Here is a 26930-nt window from a genome sequence, read left to right on the forward strand (position 1 = left end):
AAACGATGCAAATGAAACGCTTTTGGAGTCTGTAAATTTTTTTTTGGCTTGAAGACATACCTCAAAATATAACATTATGGGATGAAAGTAAACGAAGAACTTCAGCTTTTTTATTTGTATCTCGAGCATGTTTTCTACCATTCGTATTGCAAATAATGATTTATTTAGGCGTTGCAGTAGTTCTGTGTAGGCTCCTCACAACTGAATCTACACTACTACACAGGGTGAGGCAGCTCAGACAGGCCGCCCAAGATATATCTAGAATGAATAAATATACCGAGATGCCAATTTACATCGGAGAATATCACCAATTTACTGAAATTCGCAGGAAATTTTTGTAGTTTACGGTCACCGAATTACGACACAGAATTTGTTTTTGTAGATGTAAATTTTTTCTTCGGCATTTGAAAGAAGCTTCTGAGATGACTTAAAGACGTAACATGCATGGACTTGATCGAATAGTATCAAGAGAACGGTACCACAAACAATTGTCCCCCAGTCACGAGAAGAGGTTCCACGAACGTCTGTCCTATTATACCAAAAGTAAGCAAGTGCGTAACTCAGGTGCAGTTCGTGTGTTTATTATCACGGTTGACATACCAAGTGCTTAAAAAGTTGAACCTGAGGATTGTGACACGCTATAAAGTGATTCTGGAGAAACAATACTTCACGTTAAAGTTCATCCGGCGTTAACTGCATTACAAGCCCGTATTATGACATTTTATGTCTTCGGGAGTCGCCAGTGTTTTCTAATAAACCTCTTGTTTTAATTTTCGCCACAGATAAAAGTACGGAAGTATTAAGTTTAGTAAAACTGCACACCATATTGCCTTTCCTAAACTACTGTACCAACCCTCTCCAAATGTTCTCTCAAGTGGCCCATCATTATATTTAAGGAATGGGATTACTGTGTCTCTGGCATACTGGAAATCTATGACCTTACAATTTATTTTGCATGAATGTTTAGTGCATTGCTTGCGATAAAGTATCTGGACAGTAACTGAACAGATGAACCTTTTATGTTGCTACGCCTACAAATTTTTAATGAGCAGCCCTTGCCTGACTGAGTCGAAACCTATTGAAAGATCTAAGTGTATGCCTCACTTCTTCGTCTAGGAGGATGTATAATTTATTGAGAAATTCAGTTAACTGAGGTCGTTGTGCAGCGACGTTTCCTCAAACCATGCTGTATTACTGCTGACAATTTGTTTTTTTTATAAACCGAGCAGAGAACTGGTAACAGCTAACCATTTCAGAAACCTTAAGAAAGTAGTGAGAGATGATATTGGACGGTACTTTGAAGTCTCTTTTGTACTTCTCTTCGTATGCACTGGTTGAACAAATTGAGCAAAAAGTCGAACACATGGAAATAAGAAGATTGCAACTTATATACATGAGCTTGTGAGTTGTTACTGCACAATTATTGTAACTGTAATATTGTGCGGACTGGATTCTTACTAAGAATTTTCAGCTATTTATAAGAAGCATTAATCTATTGTTGAGCTGCCTGTTGGAGAAAAGGAAATAGTTAAATGTTTTTGCGAGCTTCAGTTTAGATTTGTTAAAAGATTCTGACAGAAGAATAACAGCTGGAGACATTAATTGGTTGTTTAAATTTGATTTCAGTAATGTATTTCCCAACTCATGTGCTGAAAGATAACAGGACATTGATTGACAACGTTTTCATAGACCAGTTTTAGACATGGCTGTTCGTCAGCAACTGTATACAATTTTCAAACATAGGAATTATACAGCCAATAGGTTGTCAGTAACTGTTTGGTACAATTGACCTAGATTTCGACGCCTACTGGGGTTGACTTCATCTGAATGAAATTTTGATTAATCGTAAAATTACATTGCAATAAAACAATGCTCAGAATTTAGAACAGCGATGGTCAAGTCAAAAATAAAATAAAATACATTCCAGCCTTGTCACATATGCCTACCTAGGAACGACGTCTGACACTTACAATGTAATTTTACAGTTAGTTAAAATTTCATTCTGATTAACACACCCCTAGTAAATGTCGAAACATAGATCAATTGTATCAAAAACTAATTGGCAACAGGTTGGCTGTATAATCCCTAAGTTTGAAAATTTTCATAGATATTGATCACACTGAAAAAATAATATTTAGTTTGTAGCTAATGAGCTTTCTAGCTATTGTACACAGATAGTGAAAGTTAATTACATATCATCAGACAGGTTTGAGAAGTGTACTTCCATTTACACAAAACAATGAGGCTTATTAATGAATCTAGGATACAGTATTTTAATAACAAGATAAAAGAGGCAAAATGGGATATGGTGTATGTGGTAAGACATGCTAATGTAAGATGCAAAGCATTCCATGATAAATATGTGATAGTATCTGAAAGTAGGTTTCGAGAAAAGTTGTCTAGAAAAACCATTTAAAAAATCAAACAAGTAAGTGTGGTATAATTAAGTGATCTAAAATATGAAAGAAAGTAAAAATTACATAAAAAACAGAAAAGTAAAAATCCCATAATACTAGCACTCTAAAAAAATGTAATATTTTGAAGAAAGTTTTGATAGAAATCAATGTTACTGATAATAGAATGAAAACGATGTCCAATCCCCTTTGCTAGAAGAGACAGAACGAGTCAGTGCATAATATGCTATCATAATTTGACTGAACAGTTATTTCGTGATCCGTAATTCACAATCTGGAAATGTGGCAGTAACAGCAAAATCAAATATTTAAGAAGAAGAATCAGAAATATATTGAAAATGCCTTCCCACAAAATTTTAAGCAACTGCAAGTAGTATCACCATGCCTCGCTGAAATTAATTGAATACACAATGAAAGTAATAGAATTATAAAAACTCTCAAAAACGAAACCTCATGTGGTGAATATGGAATTTCAGACAAGCTTGAAAAGTTGTCCTAACTGAATACACCGTATCCCTCATGATAAATTTAATGCATCATGAATAGAGAGAACTTTCTGAGACAGATTAAAATATGATTCTGATAAAACTCTTTATAAGAAAGGTGGCAGGGAAAGTCTAAATAATTATCTTGCCATACATTCCAAACATTCGAGAAAGTAACATAACCTAGAGTAGTGCCAAACTTACATGGAAACAGCTTACCTACCATGCCACAGATTGTCTTCCAGAAATACTGCTCGAATGAGGAAGGTATTTGCACATTGACTCACAAAATATTAAGTCTTAGACAACAAAATATTGGGAATGGCATTTTTTGTGATCTATGTAAGCGTTTGATAATGTCGATCAACTTAGAAAAGTTTTTGTTTTATGCACACGACTTGACTGCTCATAGGTTGGATTTATACTTTAAAAACTAACGCAATTAGTTGTGTTAAATACTTCAAACAGTTTTGTAAAGAAAAGAAATGTCAGTTTCACGGTCGTTTAAGCCCTCAACAGATCGTTGTATGAAAAACTTAAAACTAACGTTTGAATAAGCTATCTGACTGCGTATTTGAATATGAAGAACTACAGAAACAAATGAACCTGTAACAACGAATACCTAAGCTATCTGACTGTGTTACCGAACAAGATTTTACAAGTGATACAGAATCTGGCTTGTGCAACGTAATTTACTGGATTGGAGTACTTGACATGTTGTGGTGTGTCAGTGTCTCTGTTTTGACCCTAAGTTTTGCACTCACCTCTTTAGTGACTGCCTTTTTCCATGTGGTTTACAGCAATTCGCAGCAGCATGCAGAAATAGTGGCTAAATCTTATTGTGACTGAGAATGAATTTCATAAAAAGGAGTTTGATTGGGTCCTGTTAACTACTAAATAACTTGTGAGGAGGTCCATTTAAAACTTCAGAATCATCATGACAATGACATATGTGTCAATAATGGCTGGGTGCCAGATTAACAAATTATTTCAATTTCAAAGTTCAATTAACATTTAATAACCACAGCATTTATTTATTAATTAGATGTGGAGAACAATTATTAATATTTGGAGGATAAGTATTCTTCTTAATCTGACAAGGAAAACGTGGTATTATTGCAAACTCGGACTAACAATCACAAGCATAACACTGCAATTACTTTCGCGCTCTGCTTGCGAATTTTACCATGAATTCCATCTTCAAGTGTGGTTAAGCCATCTAAATCTCTCCTGGCTACATAAATGAAATCAGGTCTTGAGTGTGGTAAGACTGACATCATCGATATGAGGGCAACATTGTCTGTCACCGAGCTCTCGACTGACGCTACTACTTCCACTCTCGCGGACAGACCTCGTCTCCCAACAATGCTTAGAATCGCGCTCCCATGTTTGGCCCTCAGATCGTTACTATGGATAACTGAATGCTTACACAATGCAAAGAATAGCGTTGAATCGGCTATATTGTTTTCAATGTAATGGAGAGTTCTGACACACTCCTTACATAGCCTCCCTGTAGATTTGAACGGGACTTTCGTACAAATAGGGCAAAAGGAGCTAAAAATTCTTAATTATGAAACATACGTATTTATAAACATATGGGCTAGACTGTAAATATTGTTTTTTCAACGAATCTATTGAAGCATTTCTTGTTTACTAAAAATGTTCAGATATGTAAACAAAATACACAAAGATGTAGAGGTTCTATAATCGGCTCAATTACCTTGTGGCAGTTTTGAGAGCTTTTTAAAATAAGTAATTAGGCACATTTTAATGCGTGAAAAATTTCAACCTGTTAAGTTTATAAAAATAACAAGAAAAATATGCAGACTGTTATTGTTTGTAAAAGGGAATGCTCACTTCACAGGGAGTTTTGTATTGTCTTGCACTTTGCACACTTTTAGAAATATGAGAGGAGAAGCAACGTCGTACACTGTGTATAGAGGTGAGTTTAGTCTCTATATCAGTAACACCTCAACATAGAAACGTAGAGTGTAGCAGCATCATGCAACGGCGTGTACAGTGTCTATCTCACTGACACCTTACTTGGAGAAACTGCATTTTTGGTGACACAGTGGCTTGTACTGTCAGTGTCCTTTCACTGAGACAGCACTGTGTAATTGTGGCTCTCAAAGGCAAAGTTCACCATTGGTCGCTGATTGCCACTAAAGAACAGGTATTTACTGCAGGCATCCTTCATTATGACAGACCTTCTTGATTGCTGCCATCATTGGAAGTGACATCATTGTTGCAGACGTTTGCATGTGCATCTTGTAATTTGTTTATGCCCTGGCAGATCCCAGTTGCTTGATATTCTAGAGACAGAAAATACTTATCGTAACAACTTTACAAAAATTTTTACATATGCTTGTAAACATAAGTGAACATAGTCAAATAAGTAACTGCACATGCAGTTCATTTTTTAGTAGGTTATCAACATTTAAGTGAGTCTGAACTTTGTGTTATAGGCGGCGCACGAGCAATGAGACACAGCGTGTCCGAGGTAGAGATGAAGTGGAGATTTTGCCATATGACCATTTCATGAGTGGAATTCATTAAAACATCACATCTCCGACATCTCTGCCCCCGGAAAAAGATCCTGCAAGAACGAGACCAACGACGACTGCAGAGAGAGAATCGTTCAACGTGACAGAAGTGCAATCCATCCGCAAACTGCTGCAGATTTCAATACTGGGCCACCAACAAGTGTAGCGCGCGAACCATTTAACGGAACATCATTGACATGGGCTTTCGGAGCCGAAAGCCCACTCGTGTAACCTTTGTGACTGCATGACACAAAGCTTTACGCCTCGCCTCGGCCCGTCATCACCGACATTGGACTGTTGATGTCTGGAAAGAGATTGCCTGATCAAACGATTATCATTTCAAACTGTATCGAGCGGATGGACATGTACTAGTATGGAGACAACTTCATGAACTCATGGATCCTGCTTGGCAGCAGGGAACTGTTCAAGCTGGTGGAGGCTCTTTAATGGTGTGGGGCGTGTGCAGTTGAAGTGACGTGGGATCCCTAATACGTCTAGATACGACTGATACAGGTGAGCATCCTGTCTGATCACCTGCATCCATTCATGTCCATTGTGCATTTCGAGGGACTTGGTCACTTCCAGCAGGACAATGCGACACCTCACACGTCCAGAATTACTGCACAGTGGCTCCAGGAACACTCTTCTGAGTTTAAACACGTCCACTGGCCACCAAACTCCCCTGACATGAACATTGTTGAACGTATCTGGGATGCCTTGCAACGTTGCTGTTCAGAAGAGATCTCCAGCCCCTCGTTCTCTTACGGATTTATGGACAGCTCTGCACGATTCATGGTGTCCATTCCCTCCAGCACAACTTCAGACATTAGTCGAGTCCATGGCACGTCGTGTTGCGGCACATCTGCGTGCTAGTGGGGGCCTTACATGGTATTAGGCAGGTGTACCAGTTTCTTTGGCTATACTGAAAATGACTTAAGAAAAGTCTTTTTGTTACAGGTAGAATTGGAGAACTTAAGGAATTCTCGCCGTTGACCATTATTCTGGGTCCAAGGGCTCCTTCCACCTGGTACATTGTTTACAGGGATCGCACGATGTGGAGACAAACATATTCCTCAAAAACAAAATTGTAATGAATACAACAATATCAACAGATAGAGCATTACTTTTTATTTTATTTGAAAAAAAATTCACGGAACTCACATGTTTTGCATGCGTTCAAAGTGGACTACCTCGTTAAGCAACGGAACACTGCACCAGTCAAGTATTTTTTGTGCTTAGCACACGTTTCGAGAATTTTTTGTCACTGTCAAGTGCATTTGTTTACATAAATATTTTAAATGTCTGTATGTTTGTCTTTTTGCCACTCTTGCACTGTAGTCGGTTTTCTGAGATTATACTGCAATTGGAAAATCGGACTAAATGAATGTTAGGTTGTTTTTTATGTGCTATTGTTAGAAACAGTATTTTTGTCTATTTTCTTACAAGTACTGTGCCTCCTTCATTGCGCAGAATATTACAAACATGCAAACTATCACTTAGACTGTTCTTGAAATCAAAATATCTTACAGATGTACGACGGTATGGTTTCACAAAGAACACGCTTTCTAACTTTAGCATTTAAAATACATCCAAGTTTTGTTTTGTCCGATATTCCGATTGCAGAATGATCTCAGAAAGACGACTGCAGTACAAGAGATGCAGAAAAACACGCACGCAAACATCATACAAATTACTTATGTAAACAAATCCACTTGGCAATGAGAATTAATTCTCGAAAAGCGTCGCGCTAAGGACGAAAAAATACTAACTGGTGTAGTGTTTCACTATTTAAATCTCGAGCGCAATCTTCTTTTTTTACTTTCCTTTCAGTATAGTAACTGTACAGTATTTGCTAGCCCAGAAATAGCAGGGGCTACAGTCGATGACTCGACGATCATTAATTTTAAATACAGCTAACTGTCATACACAAATCCTGGCAATGTGTCAGTTAGCAGGTTAACACTGAGCAGTAGTGCCACGCTTGTTGCGAGTGTAAAATAATATAAAAAAGAATATGGTAATATCCATGGGTAAAGCATTAGCTGCATTGTATGGGATGGAAAAAAGATAATTGTTAAAAGACATTGTTACTGGAAAAAAGATAATTGTTGAAAGACATTGTTACTGGTTTAGTCTTGGAACTTCAATGTCGTCAATTTGGAAGACCTCTGTTTCAACGTGACGGCTCCTCCTGATTACGAAATTATCACCGTTTGCTCATTTTCAGACAATATCAGGGCTTTACTTGACAGTTGAAGGTTGTACTAGTCCTATAATGGACTCTATCAAAAATACTGTACGTGAAAGTCACGGATTGTTTGGTCGCTACTTTCTTTCATGAGGCATTTCGACTTATACATTATCAGATTAATTTGAAAAACTCCGTAAAGAACCATATATGATACGTATTGCATGATAGTAATTAACTGAACAAAAAGAAAATTAATCGCATTGCCTTGTGAAAACGCATCAAAATCAAGGTAAGCACGCCTTATGCGGAAGATAGTGCGAAACTGAATCATTATGGTGGTTGCGTCGTTCAAGTAGACAACAAGGCAACGAGGTGGCAGCACTGGTGAACATGAATACTTATGACTTAAATACTGTTATTATAATCCATTGAAGAATAATGAAGATCCGACCTGAAGGTCGTGTACAGCTACAAAACAAATGTACATCAAATGAAAAACCATAAAATAATGACTGTATTAAACACAAAATCAGATCTCACATTCTAGGGGAGGGAAGCCAATGGGGAATCGCCATGTAAAGGTGCTCCCACCCCAGTCCATGGGTCGGCATGAATAAGCTTTTTATTACAAAACTCTTAAAATTAAAACAGATATACATTCTACTGACAGCCTGTACAGAAAATCTGACGTATAAGCGACGCTGGTCATTAGTGTAAAATAACATCAAATGGAAGGAATTACAGCATACAATAGCAACGACATAAAGTGAACATACAATCGTAAATCAGCCAAGACCATCCAGGTGAAAGACGATGAGATGGTGAGCGAGTGGTGGGGGAGGGGGGTGGAGGAGCCAGCGGCATATGTAAGAAAGAAAGTTGACAAATGACAGCTATACATAAAAAAAAGATAGTAACATATGTAAGTAGAATTGCAGAAACATGACCATACTTTCATGTACATCAAGTAACCCCATAGGATAAAAACCATTGGGTTAAATAATTAGTTTAAATTTAACCCAGTGGCATTTAACCTAAGGCGTTATCATAACTCAAATTTTTGTCTTGTGTCTGAAATTTCCCTACATATGTCGCTGACTTCAGGTTTTATTTTACACTCCTGGAAATTGAAATAAGAACACCGTGAATTCATTGTCCCAGGAAGGGGAAACTTTATTGACACATTCCTGGGGTCAGATACATCACATGATCACACTGACAGAACCACAGGCACATAGACACAGGCAACAGAGCATGCACAATGTCGGCACTAGTACAGTGTATATCCACCTTTCGCAGCAATGCAGGCTGCTATTCTCCCATGGAGACGATCGTAGAGATGCTGGATGTAGTCCTGTGGAACGGCTTGCCATGCCATTTCCACCTGGCGCCTCAGTTGGACCAGCGTTCGTGCTGGACGTGCAGACCGCGTGAGACGACGCTTCATCCAGTCCCAAACATGCTCAATGGGGGACAGATCCGGAGATCTTGCTGGCCAGGGTAGTTGACTTACACCTTCTAGAGCACGTTGGGTGGCACGGGATACATGCGGACGTGCATTGTCCTGTTGGAACAGCAAGTTCCCTTGCCGGTCTAGGAATGGTAGAACGATGGGTTCGATGACGGTTTGGATGTACCGTGCACTATTCAGTGTCCCCTCGACGATCACCAGTGGTGTACGGCCAGTGTAGGAGATCGCTCCCCACACCATGATGCCGGGTGTTGGCCCTGTGTGCCTCGGTCGTATGCAGTCCTGATTGTGGCGCTCACCTGCACGGCGCCAAACACGCATACGACCATCATTGGCACCAAGGCAGAAGCGACTCTCATCGCTGAAGACGACACGTCTCCATTCGTCCCTCCATTCACACCTGTCGCGACACCACTGGAGGCGGGCTGCACGATGTTGGGGCGTGAGCGGAAGACGGCCTAACGGTGTGCGGGACCGTAGCCCAGCTTCATGGAGACGGTTGCGAATGGTCCTCGCCGATACCCCAGGAGCAACAGTGTCCCTAATTTGCTGGGAAGTGGCGGTGCGGTCCCCTACGGCACTGCGTAGGATCCTACGGTCTTGGCGTGCATCCGTGCGTCGCTGCGGTCCGATCCCAGGTCGACGGGCACGTGCACCTTCCGCCGACCACTGGCGACAACATCGATGTACTGTGGAGACCTCACGCCCCACGTGTTGAGCAATTCGGCGGTACGTCCACCCGGCCTCCCGCATGCCCACTATACGCCCTCGCTCAAAGTCCGTCAACTGCACATACGGTTCACGTCCACGCTGTCGCGGCATGCTACCAGTGTTAAAGACTGCGATGGAGCTCCGTATGCCACGGCAAACTGGCTGACACTGACGGCGGCGGTGCACAAATGCTGCGCAGCTAGCGCCATTCGACGGCCAACACCGCGGTTCCTGGTGTGTCCGCTGTGCCGTGCGTGTGATCATTGCTTGTACAGCCCTCTCGCAGTGTCCGGAGCAAGTATGGTGGGTCTGACACACCGGTGTCAATGTGTTCTTTTTTCCATTTCCAGGAGTGTATATATGTCATTTGTCAATTTCCTTACCGACAGATCGAGCTATCCCAATCTCCATCCTCTCGCCAGCTTCTGGTAGAATCTACGTTACACGTTACTAAAACAGCCCACAAGGCAACTACCACCAGGTTGTATCTGGTACATTTGCCACATGTTAAGGAAAAATACAGGTTGGTTTAAAGTATGATATTACAAATGCCCTGTGGTCCACCATAAGCAACATGAACAACATCTAAACGATAGCTGAATTCGTCATAAACTTTACACAACGTATCTGCTGTTGTAGAAGTTGTGACAGCTGTTATTCTGTTCTTGATTTCTTCTATGTCACGAGGTAAAGGAGCGATGAACACACTATCTTTCACGTATACCCACGAGAAAAAAAGCATGGGTTCATGCCTGGGGATTTTGGAGACCATAATGCTTAGCAGTGCCACGGGGTTCCGTTCGCCGTATCCGGTGTTGAGGCAGAGTGTCATCGAGAAACTGACGTAAGTTGTTATACCACTGTGGAGGAGCTCCGTCATGTTGGAGAATAAAGTCATCGGAGTCCTCCTGAAGCTGTGGAAAATGTCTGTTCTGCAGCATTTGATGATAGCTCATTCTATTCATTGTGTCGACCTGGACTCTTTATCTCTTCATACTGGCGTTATCAACGAGGAATGTTTTTGGATGCTGGCGGATCAACACCTAAACATCAACGAAAAGCACGCTGGACGGAAACCACTAACTCACTCTTTGCAAACTGCAAAACGCCTTCTGTTAAGTCGACGCCATCTTGCGTCTGACTGAATGCAAACTCAGAAGAGGCATTGACTGACATCTAATAGCAGTTTATTGAAACTCTAGGCCACGCCCATTAAAACAACAACTTCCTTGCTGGAACGTCTCATATTTCGTAATTATTACCGTCGAAAATCAGATCATTCTTTCTGAAATACCCTGTACATTGCCAAACTGGATTAATAATAATTTTTGTTTGTTTGTTTAGGTACAATTCTTCAAAATACTTCATTAAACAGCATATTAAAAACATCATAAAACACATAATTTTCTTAATGTGCGACGACGTCGGCATCATAGCGTTGCCGCAGGCATGTCTCCGCCTGAACACTCTTCCCTCTCGTCAATTTCCTTACCGACAGATCCAGCTATCCCAATCTCCATCCTCTCGCCAGCCGAAAAAAAAATGGGTCTGAGCACTATGGGACTTAACAACTGTGGTCATCAGTCCCCTAGAACTTAGAACTACTTAAACCTAACTAACCTAAGGACATCACACACATCCATGCCCGACGCACGATTCGAACCTGCGACCGTAGAAGCCGCGCGGTTCCCGCGAGCCGAACAGTCTATGACAGCTAACAGCTGACGAACACACACGCATGTCCCCTCCGTCCCACCACATACGCTCTCCACTGCTGTCTTGCACATCCGAAAGCAGCAGTATTCACTACAATAACTCTTCATAAATGTGAAAATAGGCGTAGTGACTGAATTAACTCTAATCGTTCGGAATTAGATTCGGATCCTTCTTTTTGTGGCTGTAAATTTCGAGCTCTTCTAATAGATTATGGGATCGTCCCTTTTGAGCTTCGTGTATGATGTTCTAATTATGATCAGTGTTCGTGACAGAGTGCTTTACAGTTTCGATATGTGCCCCAAACGCGGATAGCTTGGGAGATTATGTGTGCTCCACAGGTCCAGCTTTGAAGCTCCTCCACGTCTCTCCTATCACTGTTTACTGCAGTCATTGCACTTAACTGCGTGCACGCAGAATCCCAAAACTTATTCCTACTACTATTACAGACTTTATGTTGGAGCCTCGATTTTAGCACGTTATTTATTCTAAAAGCCCATTTTTACATTTGCTTTACGAGTGCATCTCTCGATTTTGTCGGAACTGTTTCCATTGTAGGCGACGTTTCCATTGTAACCACGTTTTCTTGTCGTTGTTATTCCTGACTGTGACATGGCTTCAACATATTTATTTCAGTTCCTTCTTCGTTATTAAAATTTTCATCACGTGCCTAGCTTTATACCAGTTCACCGCGGCCATATCTTTTAAAATGTTCAGCTCTCTTTCAACTTAATGCTGTCGTAGCGGCTCATACACCATAGCATTAAAATAGGCCAACTTGTATCGACGGAGATAGAATGAGCGCTGATTCATAATCCCTTTCGTACATGTATAAGCGGCATCAAATGAAAACGTTTGTGGTTGACTAGGGAACCTTCGTTGTACCTGAACGTGTACCTTCGACGGCCTTGATTGCCTTTCTTCAGGGTTCCAAAAATATGGAAATCGTATGGGGAGAGATCGGAACTGTATGGAGGATGTAGGAGGGCCCACATTTTGCCCAGGTTGTTTGGACTGCGATGCAGAAGTTTCGCTGGGAAGCCCTCACACATCCTCCCTGCTGTCCCAATATCTCTCCATTCGATTTCCGTTTTTGGACCCTAAAGAAAGACGTCCGTAGCAGGCAGTTTGCATCGGACGAGGAGATGCTCACCTAGGTAAAATCATGTTTCCATAGGTAATAGCAGTCATTTTTCCATGAAAGCATCGACCATCTTGTCGCATAGTGGAATAAATGTATCGACAGTTATGGTATGGAAATAAACAGTCTACTACGTCATTCCCTCTGTCTCGTTTTCACTTGACTGCTCGCCATTGGTTTCCTAAATATGCCAAATTCATGTTTTACATGCTTCTGCGTTAGTTCGAAAACCAAGAAGCTTATACAGTTGCTTCCAAGACTTGCACCAGGCGAGCGGTCTACCCAACGGGAGGCCCTCGTCACACGCCATTATTTATACTGTGAATTTATTCTTCAGGTGATGTTATTTCATTTTTGTGTCTTAAGTTTTCAGTGTCGTGTTTGTCTCTTTTGTGTACAGTGTTTATCGCCATGACACGCTACAGATTTAATAAAGTAATTCCTATAACAGTAATCACGAAGAGCAAAAAATTGATATTAATTCAGTTAGGAAAAATATTCTTGATTCACATGAGGCAAATAACCAGTTTCCTTGCGGAGTATATGAACTTGGATTGTACGAGACCACTCATTTATACAGTGACACAGCATGTAAATTTTGCTACTAAGTTGGAGAGGTTATTCTTATAAGTGATACAAAAGGGGACGTTCCGGTATACTTCGTTTTTGATATGATATAATAACAACGTTGCATGTCGCAGAGAATATGTTCATTAGTTACTTTTATCTACGGATGTGGATGGTTCATGTGAACCAAAGCCGGCCATTAATAAAATTGAAGCAATCTAGGCGGACAATAAAATATCTGTTGTAGGACAAACGATTGCGGATGTACTCTGAGGATATTGTATCACTTTCTGAAAATATGTAAGTTGTTTGTATCGGTAAAAAAAGAACTAAATATTCATTCCGGCAGTTACTTCCATATGTCGAAATATTTATTTTGGGCCCGTCTACCACTCACATAGTTTTAGCACCAAAGATTTTTGACTGCCTGTATTTTCATCACAGTGAGATGGACCATGGACCATGACAACCGCTGACTTCCGACCCTTCATAATTCCTGCGTTTTTTTCTGAGCAATTAAAGACGTCAGAGACGAGTGCAATTTTAGAGACATGATACTGAATTCCAGTTGTACTGCAACTACAATTTCCCAGATATCAGCTCTATCATTTATGTTTGGAAATTAAGAAATGTACATTTAAAGCTAATGAATTATCTCTTCATAATCCAAAAGACTTTCATAACCAGCGCGTTCGCATCAGTGCCATTATCTCTGGACACGTACCACGTACATCTGGAATCCATAGTGCTTCTTATTTCCATGGTAAAGGACATCATCTTCCGGCCGATAACTGTGGAGAAAGGTGATATCTGTACATCTCACAAGACCTATATTACAAACGCTACCTTCCAGGTGGAAGCTTTCTCGTTACTTCAGAGTCGTGGATCTAAGTTATTCATCAGTTGTGGCGCCTCAGCCTGAGATAATGTGTATCATTGATGGCTGTCTCAAGTCTGGTCTAGAGTAGCCACGGAAGAAAGCAAATGTAATTTACATGTGCAGACAAACAAATGGTTACCGTTTCAAAAAAATTGGATAATTTATTCAAGAGAAAGAGCTTCAGAAACTGTGAAAGGCAATACTGCATTGGTCCATCTTTGGCAATTATGCGAGTAGTGATTCGGCTTGGCATTGATTGATAGCGTAGTTGGATGTCCTCCTGAAGGCACCGTTCCAAATTGTGTCCAACCAGCGCCATAAATCGTAATAATCCTGAGCTGGTTGCAGGGCCCAGCCCAAAATACTTCGAAATGGGGAGAGATCCCGCGACCTTGTTGGTCAAAGAAGCGTTTGGCAAGTACGAAAACTAGCAGTCGAAACTCTTGCTGCGTGTAGACTAGCATTATCTTGCTGAATGTAAGCTTACGATGACAAGCAAAGAGTCCTGCTGTGAAACGGAATCGTATCCCAGGCCATCACTCCTTATCGTTTAGTTTTTAGCATGTTCTGCGGTTAACAGCTCAAGCAGGTTTGAACGAATAACGAGCAGTCCTCCGTCAACACTAAAGTGTTTTGTAGTAAGGAGAAATCTTGCGAAATTCACAAATCTTTTCTAATGTAGAATTTAGTGCAGTCGTTGGTAGCACTATTTTACTGTGCACTAAGGGCATGTTAATTTCCAGAAAGTTCAACGAGTTACGCATCTGTGGTTGCTCTCAGTGATCTTTTTCCTGACCATTGGTGAAAAAAGAAAGTTAATTATTCACCAAATGATTGCATATCAACTTGACTTAGTAGAGATTTACTGAAAATCACTGGAATCTTCTGTCAAATAAGTTACGCTGTTTTACTAGGGCTACGAAACGGGAACCGGGGAAAGCGACAGTTCTTCAGTTTCATCCACAAGGAGAAGTGAAATACTTTGACTTTATCACGCTATAATAATAGACCTTTTTCTCATTTCTGTATCAAGTGAAATCCTGCTTTCCTGCTAAAGGAGTACATTTTTTTAAATTAGTCGACGTGGACGAAGCATGGTTGAAAATGTTCAAGCTTGAACTGTAATTTTCAACTCTCTCGGTAGAAACAATCAGTCGTTAACAACAGTCTAAGGCGAAGCTCCCTTGCGATAGAAATTTATCTCTCACGCACATTACAAACTGTTTAGATAAGGCTTTTTCCTCCAGAAAACTTATAAGACAGTGCTTAAAGTTCTCGAGTTTGCTATTTTCAGTTTCTTCGTAATATTCGTACAAGATCACATTCTTTCCAAGTTCTCAGACCTCGCAACTCTTACATGGAAACGTCAGAGTTCCATTTCTTCAAAGGTGGCGCCTTACATATGAGGGACATTCAGAAGAAAAGGTACCAAACAACACCGTGGATATTTGAAAATCGGCAAAAAATTCAAAATCGGCGAAAAATTCAAAATTGGTGGGAAAATCAAATTTTAGTGGTACGTTCAAATTATCGTGGCAAACAGAAATGCTAATTTCATTGCAATGCAGAGGACATAATAATAATAATAATAATAATAATTTATTAATGATAATAACATATTTCTTATTAATAAAAATTCAATTAGCAGAGTGCTAGTGTGGATGGATGTGGGGTAATTCCTTTTATCATGTTTGGAATGCGGGTGAAGTCTAACCATGACATCAAAATCCAAGATGGACGATCCAGAATACTGGCATGGTCTAACTCCCCTCCCCTCCTCCTACTCGCAGGAATTTAAAAAAAAAAAAAAAAAACAGAGGAAAAGTTCAAAGTTTTTTCTCTGGTCGTGAAGCATAGGAGTTGGGGAGGGGTATTGCCATTGATGCAGCTGTAGAGAGTGGGGAATAGCTCTAGCCAGTCTCGTCAATAACTGCTGGATGCAGAGAGGATATTTTCGCTATCTGTCTAGCGCCAGAGAGCTGCTCTAGCTAGCGTAGCCATCAGACCTATGTGGGAAGAATGGGTAATAATAATAATAGGACAGTACATAGATAGATATAGTAGAAATTAGTGAAGTTCGCTGGCAGGAGGAACAAGACTTTTGGTCAGGCGAATACAGGGTTATAAATACAAAATCAAAAAGGGGTAATGCAAGAGTCGGTTTAATAATGAATAAAAAAAATAGGAGTGCGGGTAAGCTACTACAAACAGCATAGTGAACGCATTATTGTGGCCAAGATAGACATGAAGCCCACACCTGCTACAGTAGTACAAGTTTATATGCCAACTAGCTCTACAGATGACGAAGAAATTGATGAAATGTATGATGAAACAAAAGAAATTATTCAGATAGTGAAGGGAGACGAAAATTTAATAGTCATGGGTGACTGGTATTCGGTAGTAGGAAAAGGGAGAGAAGGAAATGTAGTAGGTGAATATGGATTGGGGGTAAGAAATGAAAGAGGAAGCCGCCTGGTAGAATTTTGCACAGAGCACAACTTAATCATAGCTAACACTTGGTTCAAGAATCATAAAAGAAGGTTGTATGCATGGAAGAAGCCTGGAGATAGTGACAGGTTTCAGACAGATTATATAATGGTAAGACAGAGATTTAGGAACCAGGTTTTAAAGTGTAAGACATTTCCAGGGGCAGATGGATGTAGACTCTGACCACAATCTATTGGTTATGAACTGTAGATTAAAACTGAAGAAACTGCAAAAAGGTGGGAATTTAAGGGGATGGGACCTGGATAAACTGACTAAACCAGAGGTTGTAGAGAGTTTCAGGGAGAGCATTATGCACGATTGACAAGAATGGAGGAAAGAAATACAGTAGAAGAAGAATGGGTAGCTTTGAGAGATGAAGTAGTGAAGGCAGCAGAGGATCAAGTAGATAAAAAGACGAGGGCTAGTAGAAATCCTTGGGTAACAGAAGAAATATTGAATTTAATTGATGAAAGGAGAAAATATAAAAATGCAGTAAGTGAAGCAGGCAAAAAAGAATACAAACGTCTCAAAAATAAGATCGACAGGAAGTGCAAAATGGCTAAGCAGGGATGGCTAGAGGACAAATGTAAGGATATAGAGGCTTATCTCACTAGGGGTAAGATAGATACTGCCTACAGAAAAATTAAAGAGACCTTTGGAGAAAAGAGAAACACTTGTATGAATATCAAGAGCTCAGATGGAAGCCCAGTTCTAAGCAAAGAAGGGAAAGCAGAAAGGTGGAAGGAGTATATAGAGGGTCTATACAAGGGTGATGTACTTGAGGACAATATTATGGAAATAGAAGATGGTGCAGATGAAATGGGAGATATGATACTGCGTGAAGAGTTTGACAGAGCACTGAAAGACCTAAGTCGAAACAAGGCCCCGGGAGTAGACAACATTCCATTAGAACTACTGATAGCCTTGGTAGAGACAGCCCTGACAAAACTCTACCATCTGGTGAACAAGACGTATGAGACAGCGAAATACACTCAGAAGAATATAATAGTTCCAATCCCAAAGACAGCAGGTTGTAAGAGGTCCATGATTAAGAAATATGTTACTAGCGCACTCGAGCAGATGTAATTTCGATGTATTGCTCACGCGCTGCCTGCGATATGTAAGATATAAGAGAATCTGAGACCAAAGCGCAGTGTTGTATACAGTAGGAACTGTGTAGCAGTAGGAGTAAGTAGTTGCTAGTGAGGAGTCTGGTGTATCGTGTTGGCTGGGCCGGTCGTGTGCAGCGATGGCGGAGTCTCAGCGTTGTAGTATAAGGTAAAAGCAGCCTCGCGCATATGTAGTATTGTTATCTCAAGTCCCATGTAAATGTTTAAAAAAAATCTCTTAATAATAATCTTTCTCATAAAAAGTAACTTTTGACGATCATTCATTTCAATTTAAAGAATTTACTAATTTCTCCAATCTTTGGTCATCCCGATTATTGAAAAGAAAAATCAGTTGTTTCCTTTTATAAATGACAAATCTATCGGCCAGCATTGCCAGGGCTGTGCCAGAATATTTTCTTATAGGAGCAGATATATATGTGTTATCCGGCGACATTATTGAGGTAAGAATTTTCAATTTTTTTCAGAATGATCTTTCAGGGCCATGACGCACCACTGCTGACGTCCGAAATTTACCAGTTTAAATTCACAGTCATTATAGAAACGTTATAAGTAAGCGACAATTTTATTGAGAGATTAGTCACATTGTATTATTAGAAGGTTAAGGAATTTGTTTTATGGGGAAGTTACACTAAACGTGAATATTATTCTTATTATTTTTTGTTTTTGTGGGGATGACTGGGTGTTGTGTGATGTCCTTAGGTTAGTTAGGTTTAAGTAGTTCTAAGTTCTAGGGGACTGATGACCATAGATGTTAAGTCCCATAGTGCTCAGAGCCATTTTTGAACCAACTTCCAAGTTGGGGAAAGGAGGGGAGGGGGGAGGATTGGGAGAGGTGGAGCAGTGGGATGACTGGGGATTTCCCACATTTGGAGGTCAGTGACGTATCGGGTGGGAACCAATAGGAACGCTTCTGCATGGTGGTAAGATATGAACTCCAGGTCTGTGAGCACAGACATGTTTGGAATGGGATCATTCAAAAAGTCAGCATCTCTAGCATTCGGTTTGCAAAAATCATGTTTTTCTTTGACATGCGGTGGGGTAACGAATTTTTTGTTTGCTTTTGTTCAGCTGATGGTTATGATAATATGATATTACCGCTACATGCAAGGGACAGACATGCCATAATGTCTCAATATGCTGTTTTGCTATTGAAGCAGCTCTGCACGAAGGCTTTATTTTTTATTGCATTCATTTCATGTGCTGATAATTATGCTAAATATTCAGGTCTTTGAAAACGTCAGGGACACAGATTTTTAGAGCTTTTGAAAATCTGGGGGTTATGATACTGCTAAGAATTTCTGGTCCAGGTCTTCCATGTTCGTGTTCAGAACGTTTCCATTTAGTGATCAGATGTTTAGAGAAGGGAAGTTTTTCAAGCATAACCACAGTTCTGCATGCTCTGAAATGTTTGGGAGGGGGTGCTATTGTTCACAGGAAACACTTCTGGCACAGGTGTTCCAGGAATCACTTCCTGATCGTGTCAGTGTAAACACCACAGACCACACACTACACACATAGCTAAACAGAATCATATATACAGCACACACCAGAGTACAGAACACATGATAAACACCAAGCCTCATATTATGTACATCACGCCATAAAAGCGATCGAAAGCGGCGATGCACTTGACTACCTTTGCAAGGTTAAAAGCATAAGGCTACATCCAGAGAGTGAGTTAGATACAAAACGTACTGTCCGAAGTGGTTTCAAGATGTACCCTCAGTTTTCAGAGCCATTCCGTTACGGTCATGTAGTCATATATGAGGAGTCGCTAAAAATGCAGTGCTAGCTTGGAGTCATAAGATATGAATCGAAATGCAACAAAGAAAAAAATAGCCACATTGGGATAGTTGTTCGCAGTCCTAATACCATTACCAATCCTTATGTCTCCGCTAGCAGCGCTTCACTTTGCAGAACGGCAGGAGGCTAGTCCTCTGCACCTCAGTGATAGGTCGGTGTACTATTATTATTATTACTCATCCTTATGTTCTTCCCACCAGCTGCTTACTTCTAGATTGGCAGGAGGCTACACTCATGTACTTCTGTGATATTCTGCTGCCCTATTATTACCCCATCCTTCCCACATAGGTCTATTGGCTAGACTAATAGCGAAAAAATCCTCTCTACATCCAAAAGTTGTTGATGGGACTGGCTAGAGCTACTCTTCCACCCTCTAGTGTTCTGTCAATGGCAACTACACCTCCCCAACTCAAATGCTTCAAAGTCTGAGAAAAAACTTTGAATTTTTCAACTGATTTTTGAAATTCCTGCCAATAGGAAGAGGGGAGGAGAGTTAGACTCTGCCAGTATTCTTGGTCGGCCATCTTGGATTTTGACATCATAGTTAGACTAAACCGTAATTCCAAAGATGATGAGATAAAGAGAGTATCCAACATTCCGCCACACCAGCGATGTACAATCTGAATTTTATAAATAAAGAATATATTATTACTAGTTATTATTATTTACTATCTTGTCTTCTGCAATGCAATGTAATTAGCATTTGCATTTACCTCGAAAATTAGAATTTACCACGAAAATTTGAATTTCCCATCCATTGTCTAATTTCCCACCAGTTTTTCAGCTGTAGGAGAAGACAGGGGAGAGGATGTGTTAGGGGAGGGGTGGGGATAGGGGAGGGGGAGTGGGGGTAATTCATTGATTAATTTAATTAATGAGTTGATTTATCTGATATCAAGAGTGTAGTGTTGCTACGTCTACACCAAGGGGAGCTATGGTCCACCGTCTTGCAAAAATTAAAAGCGGCGCCGTAGCTCCCTTATTCCCATACTGAAATTTTCCAATAACAGAGATGCATTACCTTTCTATCATAATTCGTATTCACTTACACGTTATGACCAATTTGTTTACTTTATGACTTTTAATCACCTAGAGACGACGCATGTCTCTGTCTCGTCTTAGCTATGTTGGATAACAACCCTTATGATATAAAACGTACAACACTGCAAATTTTAACATGATTATCCATGTAAGCACTTTACCCATATACCGCATGTCATTCTACTCTGAACTTTATAACAAAAAGTGGAACATTAAAATGTGTATACAAAGAGAAGTCACTAACGAAAGTGGCGAATAATTACAGTCGCCAGCTGAGACAGACAGGCAATGAATCATAACAAACAGAGATGGCAGCCATAGCTCATATTACACACTGTGAGATGACGAAAAGCTATGATAATCACCTTCGAAAGAAAATTTTGCCCCAATTTTGTGTCATAATCACAAAGCGAACGAATGATCATGAAATACAACGCCAAGACGATTTATGTACAGAGTAAAACGGTTGAAGAACTGAACCGAGTCATTAAGGCGCAGTAAAAAGTTCAGTCAAATGAGTAAAAACAACTTAAAGTTGCTTTTTGATAATAAATTGTTTAATACGTACTTAAATTAAAAGTTATTTTAGGAACATCAAAACTTGAATTATTTGTGATTATATATGTAATTGTCTATTTTCTTAGTGCCAGTTATCATTACCCATAGAGACTTTGCTTAAGGATAATGAAATCATTCCTTAAAAATGTTGAGAAGGTAGACATCTGTAGAAGGTTTGTTACGAGCCTCCGTTCTTCTGGCAATAGAAAAATGGTATTTATGTTATGTTACTACTAGATTGCAGATCTAACATGTTCTTAGGGCTATTTTCAAATACGTTGCGTGATATTTCTATGTCTCTCTGTAACTCAACAAGAACACCATCCAGATAGACTCCTATCCAAATGGCGCAGGCCAAACGTAGACCACATGAAGGTGAAAGATCGGGCCTTGAATCATGAGTAATATTAGTAAAATCATGTCTCTGCTTGCAGATTTCTACTTGTTTTCACACAGTCACCGCGGTCCTAAGCTGAAAATGTTTATTTTCCTATTAGTCAAAGCCAACGCCACGATTAACCATAATGTGGTTTTAGTCTCATCTATCCTAGGCACATTTTTTTATCGCAAAGCATAATATTAGGGACAATATGTTAAACACTGACTAGATAGGGAAAAATTCGTTTCTAGCTTTTCAGAAACTATTTGTTGAAGTATTACTGCCGTGCTCATAAAATCCCCCCAATATAGCGAGTTACCATAAAATCGGAAGCATAAATCTGAAAGCGTCGCAGTCAGTAATTTTGTAAAGGCATTTACAAAATTCCGTAACAACCAGTACAAGAGTGCTAAAAACTGCACGCCGCCTCCCTCTCTCCCCCCCCCCCCCCCTCCCACCAGCACTTCCTCCCACAAGATGGCGATGCAATAAGTACAAGGTAAGTGCTGGCGAGGCTCTCAAGTGTTGCTGCGGATGGTGTGCGGGAACTTCGCAATATTTCGACACAACGTCTGCTCATCATCCCCAGACATCTCTTTCCTCGCAGATGGCAAGATGCTATGACGAAATACTGCGAAGTTTCCGTGGCGCCAGCCGACGCAGTACTTGACTCACACCCGCCGCAGTCCTAGTGCAGTTTGGATGCAAAGAAACGAGTTATTTTTTCACTCCAACGTCTCTTCTTAAATGAAATACTTTAACTTGCAATATAGAAGTGAAATACAACAGGAGAACATTTGAAATCAAATCCACAAGCATTTACAAATAATCTGCGGTAAAAACGTGTAATATCACAAAATTGTTGAGAATGACGTGCGTACTCCTATTACTGGCGCATTCACATGTAATGTCAGATTTATAAACGCTTCGTAATATTTGCCTTTGTTGTCTCTTTGACAGACGTTTAGAAGAAAAGGTACACATACATGTTAATTAGATCCGTTGAGCAGAATCTAACAGTGATGAAAAAAAATCGTAATTATTTTTTTCCGAGTTAACAGCCTTTTATAAAAACGGTTATTGAATCTGAAACTTGCGGAAAATTTATTGAGAAAAGAGTCACCACAAACTCTGCAAACCACGGTTATTCTGCTATGGCACGTCGAGGCCCAGAAGCAACACAACAATCAGTTTTGTCGGGAAGGAACTGCCTAATTCAACTTATGGTTTTGCTGTGGTTGTAACTCATATTCATTACTGTCCGAAGCACATTTTCTTCGCGGAAATTCCTTGAATGAGTGTCTCAGGGAAGAAAGGTATGTAGGTCTGGATTGGTGGAAAATGGCGTACGGAAATCGATGGTATCATTTTCAAAGCGACAGCCATTCATTTGCCTATCTCGATTCAGGAAATCTACGGTGAATACAAAACTGCATTGCCGAACGTAGATTTGAACCTCCGTCTTCTGCAGTGAGAGCCCAGCGTTTTACCATTGCCGCCGTGGTAATGACCACATCACTCCGTCATGAAAACGCTGTGCAACAAAAGTGTCACCAGCTGTTTATCGTCAGAAGCAGCAATTTAAACAAAATGAAATTATACAGAGATTGACCGCACGCTGAACTAAATGACTCAACAATGAAAGCAGTTGATACAGTGTTTCTGTCTCGTTACTCTAATCCGCGCTTGGAGGTCGCTCATCAAACTGTGGTATGTAATTGTCGCCTCAGTGAAATGTAGTGCGGAATAATAATTTTCTCATTAAACCTCGTTGTACCAACCGGAATGGAGGAGTACTTTTGCCTACCTTTTGAAAACGTTCCGATGTAGATCAGTTACTCTACAATTTAAAATTTTGAAACGAGCATTTATTATTTTTAATGAATTCTTCTACCAGATCTCATACATGTTTTAAATTTTTCATTTAAATTTAATCAAAAAATTTAAGTCTCAGTAGTAGATGTCACTTTTCCCAAGGGATGTCGTATTTAGTATTTTCAGGTTCATGGTCTTATATACACATCAAAATCTCTTTAAAAAGTATATTGACAGTAAAAGTCATCAACAAGGAGCGAGATTATATTTTTAATTTTTGTGGAAGTCATGAAGTTACTGAAAGCCCATTGATATCGTTAATACTGCACTGAAAGGTATTTTCAGCTTCTAGAACCTACTTACGCATCACTGTCCTATGAAAGATGCCTTCGTACTGGTAGGGTTAAGACGTTAATTTTTGAAACACGAAAGTTAGAGCCACATGAATATAATTAAATTATTCAAATCTTTTTCAATTTTACAAAAGAATCTTCTAGAATTAGAAACTTTTGTTAGTAAGTTTTTAAACAAAATATTTTTGAACAAAATGAATTTTTCTTCCAAAAGTGGATAGAATTATTTCAGTTGATGTGTGGATATGAATATAAATTATTTTTGTCTGTGTAGAAATTTTATGTAATATGTACTTACTTATCGCGAATGGACCCAGAAGGATCACGCAAAGCTTTCTGACGTCGTTTCTTCCATACTTCTTTCATTCGTTCTCCATGTTTTCTTTTTCTTTCTTCTGTCCATTTTGTTCCTGGTCTCTTTAGTGCTTCCTTCTCCGACAATACAATCCACTTTTCCACCTTATTTCTAAAAGTTTTTCTATCTTTGACATCTTTAAGTTCAATATTTGCTTTTTGTAAATCTAATTGTACTTGGCTAATCCATGGTGTTGTTGATTTGACTTTTTCTATGTAAGTGAGAATTCTGTTGGTGAGTCGTGTGGGGGGGAAGTCTAGTGACATGTCCATAAAATTTTAATCTTCGCCTTCTTATGTCTGCTGCCAGGTTTGATATAGTTTCTGTGGTTCTTCTTGATTGTATCCGGTATCCTTCTTCTATTAATTTTGGACCTAAAATCTTTCTCATAATTTTGCGTTCTTCTTTTAGTATTTTTTCTAAACCACATTTTGTGTGGAGTGTGAGCGTTTCACTAGCATATAGTGCTGCTGGCTTAATTACTGCGCAGTAGTGTCTGATTTTTGTGTTCGAGGAGATGCATTTTTTATTGTATATTTCATGTGTCATACCATATGCTCTCTTCATTTTCTGTTGTCTGATCTTCTGTGCAACTTTCTCTCCTCCGGTTGGCTCCAAAATTTCACCTAGGTATTTAAAATGTTTTACTCTATTTATTTTTCCATATTTTGTGTTCAAACTGTGTATATGGAATTTCGTACAGAAAAATTCTGTCTTTTGAAACGAAATTTGTAAACCTACTTTATCCGCGCATTCCTTAAGGATCTCTATTTGTTTGGTGGCGATTTCTTCATCATCTGCAAGTATGGCCAAGTCGTCCGCGAATGCTAAACAAGATATCTCCACGTTGTCTTTGGTTCTACCAAGATGGATTGGTTTCCAGTAGGATTGATTTTTTAATTCTTTTTCCCATTCCTTAATGACTATATTAAACAGAAGTGGAGATAGCCCGTCACCTTGACGTACTCCAGTTTTTATGAGAAAAGGTTCAGAGATTTCTCCCCTGAATTTACATCGTAATTTTATTATGTATTTCTTTCTATAAAATGTCTTTAACAAAACGAACTGCACTGTTACAATCAGAAGCCATAAGAAAATAAGAAAACATAAAATTAAATTTTAAACATTTCTTTTGTAAAAATTCGACAGTTTCTTGAATATACTAGCCAAACCTTACGCATCCAGTGGACTGTATAAAAGAAAAGGAAATGTTTATCGGAATGGTTAGCTCCTTCTTTTCATTTCTAATTACCTTCTCTATTCCAAAAATAAGTGATGTAAAAAGGACTGTCATTGCTACGCGTCAGACATACGCGTTACACTCAACTGCCGTCAAAAATAAGAGCTTTAACTAATTAAAACATACACTGAATGAAATAATTACTTATGGGTGATCGCATGTACCGCGCAGTTCAGATTTAAGTTCGTATCAGGTGCTGTATTAGACAATGGTATCGTCTACTGCAGTAAAAGAAATTGCCTAAACTCCCACCCTCTACGTCCCCTCCCCTCTCCTCATACCAGATACATTCCTAGTCCTACAATAAAAATTCCTCGACTGCCGCTGTCACGATCAGATCCCGATACGTAGGTGCCGCCTCTAGGCACACGCTCTCTCAGCTCGGTGCTCCGCCACCAACATCCCACCCCTACACAATGGCAGTGGCGTGCTTGCACCAACACATGTGGTTGACAGAACCTAACTCAGAACATGTGTGAACAGCTGAAAAATGTATAAACTTAATACGAGCTCTCCATTGTCAATCAAACAAATAATTACAGTTAATATTTACGTTATATCCACTTCTTTAGTCGCAATTTTTAATATGAGATGTTTAACAATGAAGAAAAACCTGTGAATAATAACACAAAGTTGTCCATCGTATTTTTCTAGCGCCATTAGTTCATCTATCAATACATGGCTTACACAAACGCAAAGAAACAATTTAGTGAACACATCTAGTGCGCATATCTTTCATAGGCCATAAATATGAGGAACTGCAAGGGAGAAAGAAAATTAATATGTGTAGTGTGGAAGCGTCAGACACGTGTCTGTTGCAGATATTGAGTGAAATATTTTCTGGACCTCTGTCACATTAACCTCCAATACAGAAACACAGACTTCGTGGGAGAAAAAATATCTGTCAGTCATCACTACAGCCTAAAAACTGTTACAGGTTGCTGTGCGTTGTTATGAATATTGATAAATACTGATTTTACGTAGCTGTTCTATCCGTCCTTATTTCCAATTTTTGTGACATTTTATTAAAAAGGGGAATGGTCTCGCATTCAAATTACCCTCATTATCCTCCAGCTATCCACATTTAGGTTATCCGTGGATTCCCATAATCCATAAAGACGAATGTGAGGATAGAGCCTTGGAAAGAACACATCCAGTTTTCTTCTCCAACTCTGCGTGAGCACTCGAATTCAATATATCAGACGCTACTGGGACCTATTAGGTTATTGTCGATGTATAAAACTTTGTTGTTCGCTACCTGTGAATAACCACAGTATAACGCAAAATGAACTATACGTCTCATTGGTCAAACCCCAAAAGATATATATTTTCTTTTCTTTTTTTTTTCTTTTAGATCCTCTCCTTAACTACTCCGTTACTACAAAATAATCATCAAGAAAATGTCATGTTTAATTTCAAACAAAGGTTTTAATATTTTCCTGTGTGCTATCAAATACTTAAATTTCTTACCTGTTATACAGGGTGAAAAGTATTTAAACCGACAAACTCTGGGAGGTTCTAGGGGACATCAAAACAAATATCTTTCCCTAATGTCATTTTTTCCTATGAGGAGTATTTAAACCGGTAGAGGAAGATTTCTCTGGCGGAACATTAATTAAACCAACATACAATTTTACATTTTTTATGACCAAG

This window comes from Schistocerca piceifrons, chromosome 4, assembly GCF_021461385.2.
Source record: "Schistocerca piceifrons isolate TAMUIC-IGC-003096 chromosome 4, iqSchPice1.1, whole genome shotgun sequence".
NCBI lineage: Eukaryota > Metazoa > Arthropoda > Insecta > Orthoptera > Acrididae > Schistocerca > Schistocerca piceifrons.